This window comes from Amia ocellicauda, chromosome 2, assembly GCF_036373705.1.
Source record: "Amia ocellicauda isolate fAmiCal2 chromosome 2, fAmiCal2.hap1, whole genome shotgun sequence".
In the NCBI taxonomy this organism is placed as follows: domain Eukaryota; kingdom Metazoa; phylum Chordata; class Actinopteri; order Amiiformes; family Amiidae; genus Amia; species Amia ocellicauda.
This window is the reverse complement of record NC_089851.1, coordinates 33051-52182: the sequence shown is the minus strand read 5'-3', so window position 1 is coordinate 52182 and position 19132 is coordinate 33051. Positions and strand designations below refer to the sequence as shown.

Here is a 19132-nt window from a genome sequence, read left to right as displayed (position 1 = left end):
GACCATTCACCCCATCGTGCTCATTTGGTGTCCATTAATAACTAAGTGATACAAGGATCCTATCCTGTCTATTTTTTAACGTTCCCAATTTGTCACTTCAGCCACATTGCTGGGGACAACTCTCTATATGAAGAAGAGTCTCCTGTTAAATGAGTTATTTTACTTGCAATCAAGTGCTCATCTCAGAATATGGCTGCATTGCCTTTAAGGCCTGATGTTGTTTATATGCTACAATTCCAAAACAAAAACCTGGGTTGGTTAAAATTAAGCATTTCCTAATTTTGTGTCTTATAATGAATAAAGATTATATTATAATATTTTGTCTGTGTTTTTTATGCTTGGATCTCAGAGGATTAACAAATACAATGTTTGATTAGCAACGATAAATAAGCAATAAAAACACACATTTCTTCTGAACATCTTGTATTAATTATACACCACGTTTTACATGTTTACTCCCCTGAAGGAAAAGCCTACCTATTTTGGAAGATATTCACAAGAAAAGCATCTTTAAATCAGTAATATTAAGTGATATACAATATATCAATGTAATTTTTATATCTGTACATTGTGAGAAAAAGGGAATGGGTCCCTTTAAAAACATGGCAGCTGGGATGCCCAGAATCCACTGCTCTGGCATTAGTAGGGAAGGCGGAGTCAGGCAGTATATAAGGAAGCAGTGCAGAGCAGTTAGGGTGGTGGCTGTGGGGAAGAAGGTTGTGTTGGGCTATGTGAATGAAGGAAAATGGTCTTTCCCCCACATTGCTAGGGATTAGATGCACAATCCCATGTTCAATGTATGAGCAGCAGAGGTGAGGAGTTTGATTTGTCTTGGGTTTATTTAACTGTTTTGAGTACTGTAAGTAGGTTTTTTTTTTTTTTTTTTTTTTTTTTTTTTACTTTTCTGGTGTAATGGTGTGTGTGTGACTGAGAGACAAGCAGGTAGGTAAATTCCTGCATTCCCCTGAGGAAGACTCATACTCCAGCAGGGGCGCTACTTCCTGCACTCCCCTGCTTAGTCCACACTCACCAGCAGCTATATTGTATTGCATCTTTTCCCTAGTGTTTTTGACCTGCCCACTTTTATTACAGTCCTACAGCGGAGGTGAAGCCTCACCCAGCCTGGAGATGGTGAGTTTCCTTGAAGAAGCCCTTGCCCAGCTTACAGACTATGAGTAAGGAAAATGAACCCCCCAGGGTTCTCTTAATTTAAGTAGTTCTAACAGGAATTTGATTCTACTGCCTAACACATTAGAAAATGGTTTTGTTTTTAAGACTGCAGTGCTGAATAGTTTTGATTTTTAGAACTACTCTGTTTCTATGGTTTTCTCTGCACCACTATTTATTGGGTTGCTCCCATAATGAATCAACTGTGCCATCTTGAGGATCCATGTTTTACAGTCTCCATTTTGAATACACTGCAATTGTGAGTTGAAAACTTACATTAAGTATTTTATATCCATGTGTTGGGGTCATTTTGTTCTACTGTGTAATATTCAAAAGTTAATCTAGATAACTAGCACACTGGGTACTGCATGAGTGTGTGTGAGAATATGTTTTCGTATATGTATACAAAATGCTACACATTACTTTTGAGGTGTGAGTAAAGAGTACATAATTGGTGCATTTTATTTTGTTTTCAGATCCGAGTGATTGGAGAGGCATTGTGCCAGGTGCCGCTGGCTATTTGTGTCCTTTTGCAGAGTGTCTCCTGGCAGCTGTTGAAATGGAGGTGATGCAGAGGAATTAAAATGTGTCAGAGCTGGGGGACATCGGGGCCATCAAGGGTTAAGTTACTGATGCCTGTGAATAAACTGGAAGGGAACCCCGTGAGTGGAGGATGTGCTTCTCCGTGGTGGGTTATTTGATCAGTCTCATTGAGTAACCAGAGTTTTCTTAAGAGTCTCTGTATAGTCTTGTTTTTAGTACTTGTTACTCAGTAGTGCATCTTAATTAGAAAACATTGCATATCTGCATTTGAGGTCAAAGATGCATAAAGGAGGGGAAGGTGACGAAGGCCATGGCAAAGTGGTGTTTGATTTGTTTAAACATTATCTTCTTGCTGTTTTAACTATGGTACCTGCTGCTGCAATGAGGTTTTGTGGGAAACTGATTTACCTGAATTGGTGGCTTATATTTGGAATATATTTGTTTTTATTTTTTTTCCCTTATTTTCATGCAAGCTAGTTTAATTTTTAAATATTTCTGTGTGTAATATGAGAAGTTTATAAAATGTAGTTTGAAGATTTTATTCCCACCCTTTTTTCCTTGCATGATTTTAATTTATGGAATTTTGGTATTTATTCAATTTAAATGTCAATTTTGACCCTTCTGTAGTGTTTTGCTTGAGCACTGAGTGCATTATAAACCAAGGGAAATGCTGCACCCAAGCTTTGGTAAAAGCGCTGTACTCTGCTTGTGGGGAAATAAGAACTCCAGTGTCCTGAACTGCTTCTGAACCAATTAACTTCAATTTAAAGTGTTCTTGTATGCTTTATTGTACCTAGGCACTTTTTAAATGTAAATTTTATAATGAAAGGTGTTGTCTTGGTTATGATTTGTTAATGATCAATGGGGATGGGTTTGTCAAGGAGATAAGTGTTGTTTATCTTTCTACTGTCTTCCCCTCCCTGCCCAAGTACCCAGGGTTTGTGGAGCTGCTGTTGCTTTCTGCAGTAAACTGTCCTGTAGGGGTGAGCTCAATTTGTTGTCAAATCTTAATGCTCTTAAAGTGTTCAACAGGTCTACTCTGTAGTTCAGCGTGTGTAACTAGGGTTCTACAGTTCAAGAAGCGCAGTTGTTGTGCTTTTGACATACTAGAGCTGGCCTCCAGTTGGTGTGGGAGCAGACATAGTGGTGTGTTGGGCTGGCCAGACGACATGCTGACATGCCTGCTGCTTTTACAAACTGCAGTGAGCTCATCCAAGGCTAGATCAGGAAGCGTGGGGCTGTTGCCTCTTGGTCTGGCCTGACGACTAGCAATATTCCCTTAGCCACTACAGGGAGTAAGCATCTAAAACAAAGACTTGAGGTTTGTAATAGCCTTTGCTGCACTACCAAGGAGGCCAAAATCTCCTGTTGAGGGGTGTTACTGCAGGTTTGTAATTGCAACATAATGTTCTCAACCAAATGCATAACCCTTTCTTGAGTTGAGAACTGCAGAGCCAGGACCATGTCATCAATGCTACCTGTCATTAAAATATATTTATTCAGGGTTAGCACCAACTAGTGGTCATTGTTGATAATTGCTTTTAGGTGAAGCCTATAGTATCATTGCCAAGTTCCTAGTATTATCTGGTTGGTTGACCCTGGTCACATTGCAAGGTCAAAGTGTAATTAGCCATTTTACAAAGAGAAGTGATGGAGAAACCATCCTTTCAGGTTGTCTTTCACAATCTTTCTCCATCTGCTTGTGTGATCCCTGGATGTGTTTGTAGGTGATATTTTACAGATTATCAGTTGAAGTCAGTTTCTGTTAACTTTTATTTCTGTTGTGTATTTGTTATGCTGCATAGATCAACCACTGACCTCATTGTTACATGGCTATTGAATTTAGTAAGTCAGTTTGCTGCAATGTGATTACCTTTAAAAATGTATGAGATTTTAATGATGTCTTTACATTTTATTTACATTTTGTATATTTACCTGAAACATTTTGTTTGTATGTATGGAATCTATTTGAGTATTGTTTGTATATCTGTCATTTCGGTTCACAGCATAATGGGATTCAGTGCTGTGAGAACACGTACATACAAGAAACAAGCCTACACTTAAGCGCCTGGGTCTGGGTGAGGCTTATATTGAGGAAGTACAGGACCCCAACAAACTGGACCTGTAGATGTAGCAGAGCTGCCCATTTCAAGCAGTGTTGGTTAAAGGAGTTGGCAAGTTGGGGGTGGGGAGTTGTGGTGCCAAATGCCTGAGGGACAAAAAAGTTTTTCTTGCTGGTCTGGTGTAGCTTGTTCCAGAGTAGGGATTCCTTACTTTTCAGTTATTTCTGAGAGTTGAAAGGGAATGATCTAGAGTACAGTGCACAGTAAATAAGAGTTCTTGTTGGCAGAACTTCCACAGGGTAGTGTTCCTAAAATTGTTTAGAAGGATTCAAATATGTGTATTGGCAACAACTCACCCATGACTGGAGGTGGCCCTTCTCCTGCCTGGGGATGGTCACTGCTCTTAATACACTGCATGTTCTGTCTTCTCAACAACCTGTTCTGCACTCCTATGGTCTTTGTTCTTGTTGGGAGGAGGCTGCCTTCGGTTTTGTGGTTAGTTGCCATCCACTTAATCTGACTTGGTCTTCCACAGTCAAAAAATGTGCTGTAAACTTCAGTGCATTGCAGGGCTCTTGTAGTTGACCCATTTGAACTGAGAACCCTTCCCTCTAAACATACCTTTATTTAACCATGGTGTCCACTGAAGTGCTTATGTTATGGTTTACAGCAGAATGTGATTAAGGACCAGTGACTGAGCATCATCATGAGCTTGCTATAGTTAGAAATTGAAAAGCAGCCTTTGAGCAGCAGATCTCAACCGTTGTAGTCCTGCTTTGTGTGATCTTTGAGGTAGGAAAGGTGCTCAAGCTTTAGGTATGTGAGGGGAAGGAGAGGTGTTTCTACAGATTGGCATATGCACCATTGTGGAGAACAGTGCTTTGCATTCCTGGGGAAATTAAATGAAACTATTGTAATGTACAGGAATGGTTTCAAACAGACTTGGGGGATCACACGGACTACCTGTTTTATAATTTCTTTCCTTCATTCTTTCCATTGGCTCCAAAGGTCCCTTGACTAGTCCTAGAAGGTGGATCTGTGGGTATTTGAACACTTTCAGGTGTAGAACTGATTTATATAGGAGTCCACACAATTAAGGTAAACTGTGCATTACTGAACAACAGGAATCCAACTAAAAGCTGATTCATGCATTCTGTAAGAGACAATAAAGATGTGTGTGACTTGGAAGCCCCATGTCAGGAAAATTCCTTCAGTGAGAACTTAATGTTTACAAACATGAGTGCAGCTTTATAGGAAAGTGACGTGAAATCTTATGGTCGTTCATCCAATCAGAAGGTACAAGTCCGGGTCAGTTTATGATCTGTCTTTGATATGCACTAGGAAGATGTGATCCCACGGTCGTCATTTACCTAGTGTCAATTGCTCACTAACAGTTTCTCCAGATAGGCAGGAATTGTTTCTATTAAGTCACAAACAAATTTTCAGCAAACCGCTGTAGGCTATTTCGGCACTGTGTAATCTTTCATTACTGACAGGAGTTTCTAACAAATTAACCTTGTTGACCTTTTGCTTAGCCTACTAAAGCTAATCTGCTCAGTTTGTATACAAGCTACTTCTAATGCTAGTATTAATATAAAACGTTATATAATTATCACAAAATTCTTCAGTCTTCAGTATTCAATGCATTTATTTTGCTGAATTCCATTGGTGGCTTTTAAACTCTTCCTACACAGACTGCTACATCTGCCATGCTGGTCCTGTAATCCAGTGTTTGGTAATGAGGGTGTTTGAGTGGTACTAGCTGCCTGATTAGGGACTGTACTGGTTCTGTGAAGTGCTTCAGGGGCTGCAGCATAGTGCAGATGACTCCAGACATGAGCTGACCTTTTGGCATGATCAGTGAGGTAGATGGACATTTGCAGGTGTGACCACAATGGTGTAATCCCTTCCCTTATGAGTCTGTTCTGCCTACTTTTATAAAAAGAAATGGAAGCAGTCCTGTTGAGTGGGGGAAATTAAACTGCAGGGTAGTACAAATGTAATGCTTGTGGAAGTTGTCTTGACTTTGTTGCAGGTTGGCTGGAAGCAGTGATACCTGGGAGCTGGGGAGAACAGGAGCTGCAAGTGGGTTTTGTTGGCTGGTGTGCAGTTCCAAGGAAGCCTATAACCTCTGACCTTTTTATTTTTCCACAGCAAAGGTGCATTTTAAAGGCTTGTGATGGTCAGAGTGCTTAAGAATGGGATCCCACAAGCAGTGGATTCTCCAGAGTGCTGATCAGGTAACATTTTCTCCGAGGGTTTTAATTCGCTTGTGACAGCATGAACTGTCTAGTTTTGTTTGTTTTATACAGTTAACCTCTTGTCTCCAATTATTTCCCTAACTTCCCTTCTTGTGTGACAATGTGTGAATGTAATATGAATGAGGCATGTATGAGATCTTCCTTTCCCTTCCTATAAATCACTGCAGTGCTCCCCCCATATTTGGAGATCAGGTCATGTTGGTGAACAGGGGCCGAGTTAACTTATGAGTTGAAATATAACCACCTAGGCTTATATAGAATGCCACATCAGCATTGCAAAAATGCTGTCTAAAGGTCAGAGGTCTGTACATTGCAATAAGCTTAGAGGCCTGATATATTAACCTTAATTGCAGGTGCAGAGAACAATGGGTAAATGGGCTATAAAAGGTGCTTGGTCTCCTCAGATGTGGGGAGAGAGAGGTGGCCTACAGACCGCTTGCTTCAGAAGCTGTGAGAGATAAAGAAACGCCAATCATTTGTTTTTTGGGATCCTGCTTTTTTGTTCTTTGCTTTGGTGTTTGTTTTAAAATAAACAATTTGATCATTGCTTCAAAATCAATTTGATTGGGACATCCTTGTTTTGCCACACCCTGCTCACCAAGCGACTGCGACATAGCTGACTTAAACCCTTAATGTGGGATGACCACGTTCATTCAGGAGTCTTAAGGTTTGTAGCCTGTGTGAAATGTGACTGGTCCTGAGAGGTAGGTGGTACTGAGTTGGTAATTGTTTCATGCTGGATTGTGCATTATAGGATTGCCAAGGCAAGGGTTAGTCATGGTGTCAATGGTGGGTTCGTGTGGAGTTGGTGTTGCTTTATCCTGGATTCTTTATCCAGGATGATGAGGTCTGAGACCATACATTGTCATGTGGGTGTAACTTAACTGTTTGAAATGTTACCTTTTAGGTGGACTAACCTATGGGGCAGCAAGATGTACAAAGCATTGGATACTCTGTGGTGTGCAGGTTAACAATGCTGTGAGCAGCAAGGAGTTCTCACTGTTCCAGGACACATGTAGCTGCTGTGATCCCAAGTTGGAGGATTTTAATGAGACTTGAGCAGGTGTTGTGTGCTTTGACTGCTTAACTCTTTGCAGGAGGGAAGATCCCGACTATGCAGTTGATGTTGGAGGAATCCATTTGTGAAGGTTCAGTTGTGCACCCTGGGGTTGATTTTTAGATTAGCTGAGCAGCACTAACTTGCCAGTGGTGTGTTAATGGCAGGGTTATTCACTGTCAGTCCCTGGAGAAAGCGCTTTCATTAAGATATTCAAATACTTGTGACTGACTAGCTTCATGACATGTTGTGTAATGCACTGGTTCTCAAGCCTGGAGTTGCCCCTACCTTGCTGGGTATTGATCCATCTGAGCTCTCAATTTATTAATTGAACCCTTCATGGAAGTAATTTCCTAAATCAGAGCCCTTTATATTAAATGGTAGGGGCTTTAAGTGAAGTTCCTTAAAATATTTTATACTTGCCTAATTAAGGAACCACATTTGTATGGGTTATACAGTTTAGAGTCAAATGTAATCAAATTATTCCTTAAGGGTTCAATTAAGTAACCGAGAACTCTGTTGGAACAAAGACCAGCAGGGTAGAGAACCACTGGTCTAAGGTAAGTCCATCTGTGCTGGGCATCATGAAGATGCTATTTCTCTGAAGGGTGTGGTAGTGCAGATGTTATTTTAAAGGGTAAATGCTTTTGTCAATAAATGTATAAGCCAGCTTATGAAACCAAGCCAACCATGGCTCACTTATATAACCTCTGCAGGTCAGTTGCAGCTCCTTGTACTTGAGTATAGACTCCTGACTGTAGTGGTTATTCCTTAGTCTTGGACTTGTGTTTTAAGACAAACTTGTGTCCTAGTGTGTAAAATGGGTTTGGAAAGTTGTAATGTAGGATCTAATCTAGTAGACCGTCAATTTTATGTTATAGAAGGGTTTCTGTTGACTGTATAACTTGAATCTGGTAGCATGTGATGGCAACTAGTAAGTCATGAATGGAGATGGTCTTTTTCCTTGCCAGGAAATTATCACCGTCTTCTCCTGCACTCCTATTATTCAAGAGCCTGCAAGATTTGTGGGTGTGCTAGAGAGTGCAGAGTGCCGAGTCATTTTACACAGCTGCTGCCAGGTATTGTGCATGTCAGAGTGCTGAACCATTGTGCACAGGGGCCTCTAGGTATTAAGCACTCCAGAGTCATTCTGCACCACGTAGTTTCCTTCTATTCCCTGCCCAGTTGGCTTCAGGCTGCTGTATGGAGCGGTTTCTGTTTTCTAGATTTCTGCATTAAGCTTTCATCTCTGCCCTCCACAACAGTTTAATGTTCTGAAAGTGTTCAATGGGTCTCCCCTGTAGATGTGTTACTGTTGTGTTCTCTAGTTCAGGCAGTGCAGTTGGTGTTGTGCCTTGATGTACTGGAGTGTGCCTCCAGTTGGTTTGGGGGCAGACCTAGTGGTGTGTTGGGCAGGCCAGACAACATGCTGATATGCCTGCTACTTGTACCAACTGCAGGGAGCTCATCCAGGGCTACATCAGGAATGGAACTTGCTATTCTGATGGGACTGTTTGTAGAAGTGTTTACAAGTTGCCACAGAGAGACCCGGAGAGTACAGGTGAGAGGCAGCCATCTTGTTGTTTCAGACCAGTCTTAGCATTGCTCATTTTGTTTTAAGTTTGCCTTAATTGACGTTGGCATTTCCTGTAGTTTGCCTAAATTGAAGTCCATTCAGTTCAGCTGCTGAGTTTGTGAAAGTAACCATGATGTAGAAGGGAGATTTTGTCTAGGACTAGCAGGAACTCTGTTGCAGGAGGAGCCAGGTGTGGTCTGTTAGGTGTGAATTGGCAGTAGGTAGACAAAAGCTACTTAAAGCAATGGCTGCGCTGTTTCTCGGTGACCAAAGTTAGGCAGTTGACTAGGCAGCAGGAACCAAGAGACGTTAGTTTGTTTTTTTGTTTTTTTTATTTACGTCTAGAAGCATGTGGCCACTACAGTGTCAGGTTTGCAGAATGATTGCCTTCCTGGATGAACTCATCCAAGAAGGCTTCATTTGTGAATGTTGTCAACTGGTTGAAATCCTAGAGATCAAGGTTTGTGATCTTGAGGCTCAGCTTGTTGATCTGCGCTGTATTAGGGATATAGAAAAATTGGTCAATCAGCCCATGAGAGAGATGGTGTGCATGCCAAAACCTAGGAGAGTTGAGACCTTAGAGCAGGACAGCGTAGAGAACTGCTGGGTTACAGTAGTTCATAACCGCAGAAAAGGGCATTCACAACCCAGAGAGACCCCAAGAGCTAGAATTGCCCAACAGGTTCCAACTGCTGGACACCGTGTTGGACAGTGACAGCTCAGAGGGGGATGGGGGATGGGGGATGTAGTTATAGTAGGAGACTCAATTCTTAGAGGTGTAGTTCACACAGTGTGTTCTAGTGACAAGGAGACCTGCATGCTATCTTGCCTGACTGGTGCTCAGGTTGCAGATCTCCCTAAACTAGTAAATCGCTAATGGCCAAAGCTGGGGGGAATCCACTGGTCATAGTCCACATTGGAACCAATGACATAGGAAAAGGTAGGACAGAGGTTCTGCAAGACAAATTTTAAAGAGTTGGGAACAAAACTAAAGAGCAGAACCTCCACGGTAGTTTTCTCTGAAATACTTCCGGTACCACGTGCCAGGCCAGGGAGACGGGCAGAGATTAGAAAGTTCAACACGTGGTTGAAAGCTTGGTGTAGGGAAGAGGGGTTTATGTTTATGGAGCATTGGTCTTTCTTCTTGGATAGATGGGACCTGTACAGACCGGACGGTCTACATCTAAACCGAAGGGGGTCTAATGCATTGGGAGAGCGTATGTGCATTGAAATTGAGAATCATTTAAACTAGGAACCAGGGGGGCAGGGAACTCTGACAATGGGAGATGTTTGTACCTCAATGCCAGGAGTATAAGGAACAAGATGTTAGACTTGGAAGCCACAGTGCTGGCATGTGACTATGATGTTGTAGGAGTGACGGAAACATGGCTTACAGAAAATGATGGGGATGAATACAAGTTGAAAGGATACACACCGTTTAGGAGAGACAGGCAAAATCGAAGAGGGGGTGGGGTAGCATTATATGTGAGAAATGACTGAGGCAGAAGAACTCGTATTAGATCCCAGTAATGAAACAGAATCTTTGTGGGTGAAACTATGGAACAAGAGATCTGGAGAATTAGTGGTAGGAGTGCATTATAGGCCATCAAACATTGTACAGTGTAATTGGGACTGCAAGTAGCAAGGATGTGGCTGTTGTAGTGGGGGATTTCAATTTCCCAAACTTCAGGACTACAGAAGCAGAAATAGAAATGGTTGAGATGGTAAATTACTGCTTTCTAGCTCAATTTGTCAGGGAACCAACCAGGGAGAGTGCATGTATTGACTTGATTTGTTTCCAATGACCAAGATGGAGTCAGGGGGACAGTAGTTAGAGAACCAATGGCAAATTGTGATCACAATATGGTTAGCTTTGAGGCATTCTTTCAAAAAACAAGGTCCAAGTCTAAAGCAATGGCCTACAAAATGGTTTAATGGTCAGGGTCAGGGTCAGGTTAGAGTGTGAGAGTTTCAGGTTATTATTACAACTTCCTCAAAGTGCACTGGCACTCACAAGTCATGGGGCCATGTTTATATCAATTTTTAAAGCTTGTATAACTCCTTGCATAAGGAGTTACAACATTTTCTTTTGGATAAAATTTGTTTACAAATCTCTTGAGGTGGAGTGTGTTTTATCTTTCTGTTGATGGATTTTAAATGTCAATATTGTCAAAAAATGTTGATAAAGAAGGAGACCTACGTGTTCAAATCAAATTAGTTTGTGTATTGTACTTGCAATACCGTAATGACCTTTATTTCATTTTTGTAAAATTTTGTTTGTTGAGGGGTCTGAAGATAATAGTAGATAGTAGGGTCCTATGGGTGCAGCCTATTAATTATTAATATTCCTACGTCATAATTGGGGGGCGTGATTTTAGGTAGTTATTTCCTTAATTATTCCTACGTCATATCCGTCAAAGTGTACACCCATAAAACCCTGAACAACAAGGCCACCCATAACCTGTTCTTGTTGGTCAACTGTAGAGTGTGAATGGGTCAGATCCTCCTGTAGTGGTTGGGGGTCTTTTATAAATGTACATGTATTGGTTTAGGAAATCTAAACTGCTATAAGATCAACATGTTCTGTTGTCTGTAATGGTCCTAACAATACCTGTTTTGCATAGGGTACTTATGTTATCCACACTGTCTCTGTCTGTGTCTCTGTCTCTCCCCACCAATCTCTGGAATCATCTGAGGATGTTCAGTTTGTTTAAGAATAAGACAAATTTAATTAAAAAAAAAAAAAAAAGCGGGTCTGTATAGGTTAATTTTTTTTACAAAGAAAAACTGCGGTTATTTAATATAAGCTCTCTCGCATAATGTGTTCATTAGTCTTACTTAAAGACATTCTAGGGTCTTAAAGCTCGTAAGAGTTAGACTTAAGATAATGATATGCTTTTAAGGTATTTTAGCGGTCTCAATATCTAATGATAAGGAATCGTTAAAAAAAAAATAATAATAATAATAACTGATCACTCAATGCTAAATAGCATGGGGGGGGGGGGTCAGACAACAGTAGGTATGGCGTGTGATATCAAAACATTCAGAATACTTTTAACCTATATAATTTATAAGCTTTGTAAAATAAACCCAAATCTCTTTTGCGGTGAGAAACACTGTTCTGAGTAGTTTGTGACCTTGTTTAATACCAAACATCGCTATTTAAAAAAAATCACTGTAAAAACTACTAGAGCGATTTGGTTATTTTAGATCTTTATAGTTATTTTCTTGGTTCAGGTTGTTTTTTAGCACTTATAAAGGCCTGAAATATTCTTAGTGGTTGTTGACTATGGGTCTAGATGATTTAAAAAAAAATTGGGAGACAAAAAGGTTCTAATTAAAAGTTTAGATTTGAGAGGAGAGCGATCGGCTCCATCTTGGTTTCTATTTGAAATTTGATGCAGTGCCATTTTATTGGTTGGTTTTGATATGTTAATTGGTAACAGGGCGGCACAAAGTCCAGACCAGAACAATGCCTTATAAGCAGCTCCGGCATATGGCCAGCTGTATAAGTATGAAGGTCAGGTCTTCAGCTCGACAGACTCGTACTGACCTTTTGATTTAAGACTAAAGATCAACAATGGCCGGAAACCACATCAGCGACTTCGATTTAAACCAGTTTTTAGGTAAGTCTTCAGATTAATTTCATTGACTCCGAGTGTTGTGTACATGTATTGTAAATAAGGCTATAGCATCTGTTTTAAGCTCTGTAAAATTATTTTTCAGCCAGTCAACAGGAGTTAATTCCCAACGCCGAGGAGATCTGGAACAACGCCGGTAAGCTTTTTGTGTTTGCACTCATGGGTTCTTTGTGTGTGTGGTTTTGAAGCGGATCATTAGAGTTGTGAAAACATTTTAATATATATTAATGCCGGTCTCTTTAATTACACAAACTATCGAAAGGCCCGTGGTTAATGTCTCCGAGGATCGACCGAGATAAGTGGTTGTCCCTAGACGAGCTGTCTGCCGACAGGGTAAGAACTAACCCCCCGGTTGTTTGTATCACGTTTCTGTAAGATGTTTGAGTTCAGTTTTGTTAATTTTTTTAAATTATCCTTTCTAACAGTATTAAGAAATGTGGTTCGAGACAACGAAAGGCCTTCCACATAGAGGGCTTGTTTCGTTTTACCTTCGAGAACCGTAACCTTTCAAGAATCTGAAAGGTCGTCAGCCCCGGTATCTGATAGCTGTGAGTATATATCTGCAGCCTGTAAATAAGAGGTTAAAGCTTTTTATAAAGCGGCGTGGTTAAAGGTTAAACATGTCTCCCCTTCACAGCGGTGCAAAAAGCTAAACCTGCCGAAAAACATAAACGATTATTCTGTGGAGGTAAGCAAGATCTTTCAAACTTTAATGTTTTTAAAAGGGATTTGTTTGCCCGTTGAGGGTTAATATTTAAGCGATTTGTGCCCGTTTCCTGTAGGGTGGGGGGTTCTGGGAAAGACCTGTATAAGTCCGGACATGTCTAGGCTTGTTTCTGGGAAACGTGTTTAGAAATGGCCGATTGCCGTAACGTCTGGTTAGGAAGTTAAGCCGGCCAAAAGGGTTTAGTAAGTTGTTTGGCATATCTACCACTATTATACTTCTGTTGGTTGTTGGAAAAGGATTGATTGTGTTCATTGTATTTAATATTTAAACAGATCGTGAAAACGCTTGTGAAACAGGAAGTCCCGGGATCAGGAAGTGTTTACACTTGGAAGGTTAGTTTAAAAATGAAATGTTGTTGTGTGTGTGTGTGTGTGTGTGTGTGTGTGTGTGTATATATATATAAATGTGTTTTATTAATAATATTACAGTTTTTATATAAACATTTAAGAAACTGCTTATTTACAGCGGCTTCTCTGTTTTACATTTATTATAAGGTTTTAGATTTTATTAAGTCCTAATAAATATAGTGTCTGTAAATAATAAGGCGGTGTAGTGAATGGCTAAGGCTATTTTCAAAGGTCTAAAAAAGCTAAAGGTTTTGAATGTCCTGCACAGGTTGTTTTAAGTTTGATTTTCTGTCACTGTTTAAAGATATATAAATGTAATGTATTTTTTATTCTTCCCAAGACTCTTGGGATAGTCATTCGGTGGATGAGCTATTGAGGACAATTACACAGTCTAAGTGGGATCAAACATCTTCACCGGTGAGACCGCCGAGAGGATCCCCCACGGTGGTCTTGGAGACCCCCCCCAACATCTACTCGGGCCACAGCCTTCTGGGGGTAATTCAACACCCCAGATTCAGCCCACCACATTGTATTTGTTCCGCCCGACAGTCACCCAACAACCTCGGGGGTCGCCGTCAGTCAGGGCTGACACACCTCCCCAACGCAGTACCCTGCGCTTGGTCAGGGTGTCACCGCAAAGGCCTGCTTGGTCTCCGGCCGCGAGTATATGCTCGCTCCCTGCCTCCTTCGACCGAGATTTAACAGAGAAACCATCCTTTGAAGCCGAGCCAGGTCACCAGCCCCCGGAGCTACTTCCTGAAGGTCGGCATGAGTTGCTACATACTTTGTTACAAAATCAAAGACTTGTGTTAGTGGGGCAAAACCTGGTGATAGAGAGCCAAAACACACTTATTAATACCCTTACTAACGAATTGTACCATATTTAATGTTTTAATAGCCACAAAACGCCTTACTATTGTGGGTTGTTGGGAAAATAAAAAATAAATTAAAAAATGTCTGGACTTGGTAAAAGAACTCGCGAACTAAAGGATTATGAACAAGCTAGGGCCCCAAAAAGACCTTCCCAAGATAACATCCCCGGCCCTGTTGTGAACTCCTCTGATGTTCCAATGAACCTGGAACTATTACAAATTATAAATGATTTAAATAACCACTAACTACCCCCGATAGAATTAAACCCTCCAAGCCAACATGAATTAACAGACTTACCGTTGAACCCTGACCTGTTACAGATGGTCAATGCTATAGAATAACCACCTCCCACCGGTAGCGCCTATAGAGGTTCACCCCGATTTGTTTGAAATGGTGGAGGCTTTGGAGGAGCTACCCCGACCAAATTCCGCCCCCGTTATAAATAATTAGAGTCAATTAGAACACAGGATGTCGGCAGAAGCCGCCGTCTCTATAGAGGAGGATCTTGACATTAACCGGTTGGATATCTTTGAAGGGCTTTTACAGGCTTTAAATGAGACTCCTCAAAAGGGGTTTTTTGTAGATAGCGGTGGTGGTGGATGTGGAGGGTTCTGAGACTGATAAGGCTGTGGAGGACATGCTCTGTGAGAATGTAGGGGTGACGGTTTTGTTCAAAATGATGTGTCCAAGAGTTCCAGTGATCCCGTGATTATAGATAGACTGGCCTATATCAATTTTGAATTGATTCAGCGTTTTAATTTTGCAGAACTTTTAAATTGTGACAATTATGCGGAAATATTTGTCAACATACATGAGGCCTTGCAAAACATGCTTGAACAGGTTGCTGAAAGGATTAAACCTCGAGATGTTGTACAGTTAGAACTCAGAGGGGATGATTTGTTTAGCTACCTATCTGTAATGCTGAGTGGTGATAATTTAGATGATGATTTTCTGGCTAAAATCTTGGACTTTCCAGAACGTCTAGAGCCCTGGGATGCATTATTTGGGGGTCGTACCAACGCCATCTGTTTACATTATGAGGTAAAGGAGGGGGAGAGAGTAGATTACTATGATTTCACCAGTCTGTACCCTTATGTCAACAAGACCAAAATGTACCCGGTGGGGCATCCAACCATCATTTATCTCGGTCATTACTTTGGTTTGATCAAGGTCACCATGTACCCTCCTCGTGAGCTGTTCTTACCCGTGTTGTGTTCTGGAAAATTGTTCCCTCTGTGTAGAACGTGTGTGGAAACTGAAAATCAGACTACCTCTTGTCTGCACAGTGATGAAGAGAGAGTGCTGATGGGTGTATGGTGTAGCATTGAGCTTGACAAGGTGGTGGAGAGGTTACAGAGTCGGTAAGGTGTATGAGGTTTGGCATTTTTCTGAAAAATCTGATACTCTTTTTTTCTGATTACATTGTGACCCATCTGAAAAGGAAACGGGAGGCATGGGGCTATCCCTCTTGGTGTGTTGATGCCGCAGATGTATCCTGAGGCTCTATTTGTCTTTCTTTGAGACTTTCTTTTTGCAGGTTTTTTCTTGTGCTGCTTCCTTCTCCGAGTGTTTCCACGATATGTTTGAGTGAGCGATTCTTCGTTTTTTGTTAGCCACGGATCATCGTTGCCCTGGTGGACACCTGCTGTTTCTTTTTACCCCCACTCCTCGCCATTCCCATGAGACCCGAACCCTCCTGATGATCATGGCTAGCTGCCCGGTTCATAACATTGGTGAACATGTCACTAACAATGTTTTTAGCCGCTGATTTCAAGTGGGGTCTAGCTATAGCAAAGCCTCTCTTAAGCAGGGGTACGGCCATTCTAAAGAGCCCACGAAAGAGCCCTCCTAGACCGGCTCCATACATTGTGGGGCCTCCTACAAAACCAGGCAAGCCGTTCCCGGCTTGCGTCTTGTAATAATCCACATAGGCGCTAGGATCGACATAACCCCTTGAGGTATCCATTTTAATGTACACACTGTTTCAGGGGTCGAAAATGTAATTTGACAATAACTTTACTGACCCAAAGTGGGTCTTTGAGACTGGTACGTAGTGTGGCTTGTCCTAAGTAATTGTGACCATGTCATTGCTTTTACCTTTTTAATAAGTAAATTTCTCAAAAGGGGGACATAACTATCCCTGACCCTCTGGTGGGTTATGATATCCGTATACACATAAAGAGCTTAAAAGCCGCCCCTGATGTCAGCCGGGAAGGGGGCCACCACTTCTGAGAACATGCTCTCTGTGTCAGAATAGAAGCCTAATATACGGCCCAGTTGGCCGCTGGTTTGAATGCTAATACCCGGTTTTGACACCTTTTTGTAAGATATATATATTATTTGTTGGAATATATTTTTCTATGGTAAATTCTATACCATCTGGTTTGGTAGAGGAAACGGACCTCCTCCCTTTTATCTAAGTTCCCTGGTAGCCCCTGGTAGCCCCTGGTAGCCCTGGTAACCCTATCTTTATGACCAGAGACCAAAAGGGACCTGTCCTCTGATTGGCTCCTAGCCAAATTCAAAATGACCCCCACTTCTAAATTACTTTAGCATAAGGCACCCAAGTCATGGTGGTGGCAAAATGCTATTGGTTGGAAGGAAACCTTATAAAAGGGAAAACAAAGAGAATTTGAGTTCTCTTAACTTCTTCATCCTGCAACGAGACCCAAGACAGAGCTGGAGAGGAGAGACAGAGAGACGCACTGCTTCCTGCCTGACCAGACTGCCCTATAAGCTGTACTGTGAGGAGAGAAGAAAATGGGTATTATCTGTTTCTTACTGTAATCCAGCAGAAGCTTAATATTTTCAGTAATATAATTGAATATTAGTTTCCTATTTTTGTCAAAATAAATGATTATTGCACATCTGTGACTTGACCACATCTTCCTTCTAAAAAGAATCTTAAAAGGGAAACCAATTGACCTATGAGTTTTCAGTTCAACTATTTAGATTGACTGAAAAACCAAGTATTCCAAATTCTCTTACATGTTACACTCTGTTTTTAATAGGGTTGTAATATAGCTTGAGGTTGGGGTTGCCTTCTGAGAACTGTTTATTCATCTCATCTAATATTTTATCCACATTGTCATAATAACTTCCTTGTATCGTGAATGTCCATTGACTCTTTTTAACATAATTAAAAATGGCGAAGGTGGCATCCTTATCTTGTAAAACAGACCAAGTGTAAGGATACTGTATTTCCACCAACCCCACTTCCCATGACCCCCTTAGATCTATAGATTTTCCAAATTTGTACCGTGTAACTGGATATTTCATTTTTAGGATATATATCGAGAGAAGTGTTACTGGGTAGAGTCACGTAGAAGCCTCCTGATTCCATCTTGAGTATCGAAAGTAATGCCCCCACCACACTCGCGGTCATGTTATAAGGATTGAATATCGCAAACCTGTTCCGGGACCCAACTATTGAACTTTTCAGGCCATCCTCGCCATTTCACCAACACATTTTTTCCGGTTCTGGGTTTTTTCAGCTAATATCTTTTCAACTCTGTATACACTGTCTTTACCCACAATAACTTTTTGTAACTCGGCTTCGTAAAACGTTATTTCTATATTCTCCCCGTCATAGTCTTTTAACCGGTACACGGGGGGTCTCTAGCCAACTGTTCGTTAACTAAAATATTCGTCAGAAAATGTTTGTTCATAACCTTTGGCAAAAGTACTCCGTAGCTTTGAAACGCGAACCACATCACCGATGTTGAACTTATAAGTAGTTTTTCCCTTCTTAATAAATGGTCTGTATACATTTTTATAGACCTTAGAATAATTACTTTGATCAACATCTATAGGCTTCATTTTAATACTGGTGTGATACCCTTGGTTGTAAGCATCGATAAAATCCTGAACTTTATCAAAATACTTGAACGTGTTGACCGCTGTAAAATATCTCCACATTTTTGGTCTTTTTGGTGCGGTTAAACCTTTCCACCGACGATGCCTTAAGCTCATTACCGGTGGTGAAATTATGTATTTTGTGTCTCTTCAGTAGATTCTGAAATTCTCTGAGAAACTCTTTTCCTTTATCAGTCTGCAGTTTTTTAGGACATCGACCCTGGCCCAATATATCCTCAAAGGCCCTTGTCACCGCCCAACCTGTTTTATTATGTAGAATGCGAGCCCAGGCATATTTCAATCGCATGTCGATACACATCAACATAAATTTGTGACCATTATTATGTTTTGATAAATTTGACATATCGACTAGATCCATTTGCCATTGTGAGTCTGTCAGTTGCATATACGTGGTTTCTTTTAAAGTTAATCCTGAGAGGTTTATGTAAGGTATAGGCGTCTTGTTCCCGTAACCATTCTGAAACAACCACATCATTAGCCTTCACTCGGCCCTGCGCGATTCCTCTTTGAAAACCCTTCTTACCCGCCAAACCCCCAATCTTGGCTGGGTTGTAGTATAGTTCCTGCATTTGGGGAGCTTGCCGAGTCATTCTGTCAAATAACAACACAGACCCACACTATGCGCAAAGTTTGTATACAAGGTTTTTTATTCAACTTCAGGAGAGCAGATACCCCTTTTTAGACATTTGAGAAGTATAACAAACACAACAATTTTTTCTATGGTCCAGACAAAAAGAAATCAGATTGGTTACTTGATCTATATCAACAAATACCTGTTTCTTTATCTTGTAGGCACACACCTCAGTTACATATGTAAATAAAACAACAATATGGCCTATTTTAAAAGTAAACAGAGGTGTATTAAACATGCTCAGTAAAAGGTCATACAGATGATGATGAAATGGCCTAATATCATTCTTGGCCCCCTTGAGGGCTTCGTCCCAGTTTTCGTACCCCCCGCTCTTTGTTACAGCAGCCATTAACTTTTCCAGGTTTGAAAG

The 19132-nt window shown here is 41.0% G+C and overlaps 1 long non-coding RNA gene across 3 annotated transcripts; it reads left to right on the top strand.

Annotated features, from left to right (window-relative positions):
- Window positions 1-696: 696 nt before the first annotated feature.
- On the top strand, window positions 697-6593 carry LOC136712357 (uncharacterized). Of its 3 annotated transcripts, none has more exons than XR_010804822.1 (5): window positions 697-812; window positions 1093-1131; window positions 1644-1732; window positions 5928-6013; window positions 6388-6593. It is a non-coding gene; the product is annotated as an uncharacterized LOC136712357 (long non-coding RNA). The 3 variants fall into 3 exon arrangements; XR_010804821.1 differs by having other exon boundaries at window positions 1093-1175; XR_010804823.1 differs by having other exon boundaries at window positions 1093-1175; window positions 1644-1855.
- The last annotated feature ends 12539 nt before the right edge of the window (window positions 6594-19132 follow it).